The 1,775-nt window shown below is 52.2% G+C and overlaps 1 pseudogene; it reads right to left on the bottom strand.

The window, feature by feature from the left end:
* Positions 1-243: 243 nt before the first annotated feature.
* Positions 244-1,558, bottom strand: LOC101145748 (argininosuccinate synthase-like; annotated as a pseudogene).
* Between the last annotated feature and the right edge of the window lie 217 nt (positions 1,559-1,775).

Genomic DNA, 1,775 nt, shown 5'->3' with positions numbered 1-1,775 from the left:
TTCATCAATATAAAAATACATGATTGGGTTATTAACTTAGTTAATAAGTTGATATGTACGGTATAATTTCATTTTTTTTGACTAGTGTATCTTTTGTCATTTTACAGCTCTCCACCGCAGCTGCCCCCTACCCTTCCCTTCGATGACGACGTTTGCAGGCTTCAGGGGGACCAGGGAACAAAGCCGGGGCCTGGCAGCCCCACTATGCTGCCAGCCGGGGACTAGTCACAAGTACAAATTATCACAACAATTAGCGCCTGTACTTGGGCGATCTGCAAATTGAGGAGGCCCCAGCTCCTCCTTGTACGGGGGTCTATTTTGCAGTGACCTTGCTCTGGAGACGATGATATTCCTTCAGCCTGAGGGAATTGATGTTGATGAACCCGGTGGCATCAATTGGCTCATAATCACCCTGCACGTTCATGCTCACCAGCTCCTCGTTGTAGACAGTGGGGCACTCCCGGCCAAGGATGTACACCTGGCGTTTAAGGACAGACACCTGCACTTTCCCTTCCACTCACTCCTGGGACTCGGCGATGCAGTGGCGGACAAATTCACACTCACGGCTGTGCCAGAAAGCCAGAAATCAGTATACACCAGCTCAGCAAATTTCAAGCCCCGGCATTGTTTGATTTTGTGCACTTCCCGGTGCATGGTGAAGGCCTCGATGTCTAAATGAGCGTAGCAAAGGATGGTGCCTGCTGGGGCCCCGTAGATACCTCGGGACTTCATTCCAATGAAACGGTTCTCCACGATGGCAATATTGCCCACGCCGTGCTTGCCCGCGACTTCGTTCAGGTACATGAAGAGCTCCAAGGAGGTCTGGTGGGTGGCACTATCCTTGACGTTGGTCACCTTCACGGGGACCCCTTTTTTGAACTCGATCTCGAGAATGTCAGGGGTGTTGGGGGTTTTGGCCGGGTCCTGGGTCTTCGTGTAGAGAGCTGGAGGCGCTTGGTTCTCGGGATTCTCCAGGATTCCAGCCTCGTAGCTGATGTGCATGAGGTTCTCGTCCATGCTCCACAGGTTCTTGGGAGTGACCGGGGTGGGAATCCCGCGTTGCTTTGCATATTCTGTCAGGTCACTGTGGCCCTTGAACCGGTTGTAGAATTCGGGCATACTTCAGGGAGCAATGACCTTTATCTGTGGGGGCCAGCGAGTAGCAGGTGAGCTGAAACCAGACCTGATCATTCCCCTTTCCCGTGGTGCCGTGGGACACATACTTGGACCCCTCCCGCTGGGCGACTTCCACTTGTTTGCGGGCGATGCAGGGCCTGGCGAGAGAGGTTCCCAGGAGGTAGCGGTCCTCATACAGGGTGCTGGACTGGATGGCCGGCCAGATGAACTACTCCACAAACTCCCTGCTGACATCCTCAGTGAACACCTTTTTGGCCCCAGGCTTCAATGCCTTCTTCCTGGCTTCCTGGAAGTCTTCCTTCTGTCCAATGCTGGCCAGGTAGGCAATGACGTCATAGCCTTGGTCCTTCAGCCACACGAGGATGCAGAAGGTGTCCAGGATGCCACTGCAGGCCAGAACCATAGAGCCTTTGCTGGACATACCGTCCAGAATCTGACTCCACAGTGCAATGAACCACTCGGGCTGGGGCAGCCATGGCAGGCGACAGAGCAGGATAATTTCATTTTTATAAAAATGAATGGGTTTATTTATTTGTGTGTATTTTTAAAGATTAGAGGTGAGAATTTGGTATTGCTGTAATGGTATTATGGTCAGGGATGCAGGGCTGTGAAGATTCTGTTGTGCTGATCATGTGTCT

The sequence above is a fragment of the Gorilla gorilla genome, chromosome 9 (genome assembly GCF_029281585.2).
Source record: "Gorilla gorilla gorilla isolate KB3781 chromosome 9, NHGRI_mGorGor1-v2.1_pri, whole genome shotgun sequence".
Lineage (NCBI taxonomy): Eukaryota > Metazoa > Chordata > Mammalia > Primates > Hominidae > Gorilla > Gorilla gorilla.
The sequence above is the reverse complement of the archived record's forward strand: the minus strand, read 5'-3'. Positions and strand labels throughout refer to the sequence as shown.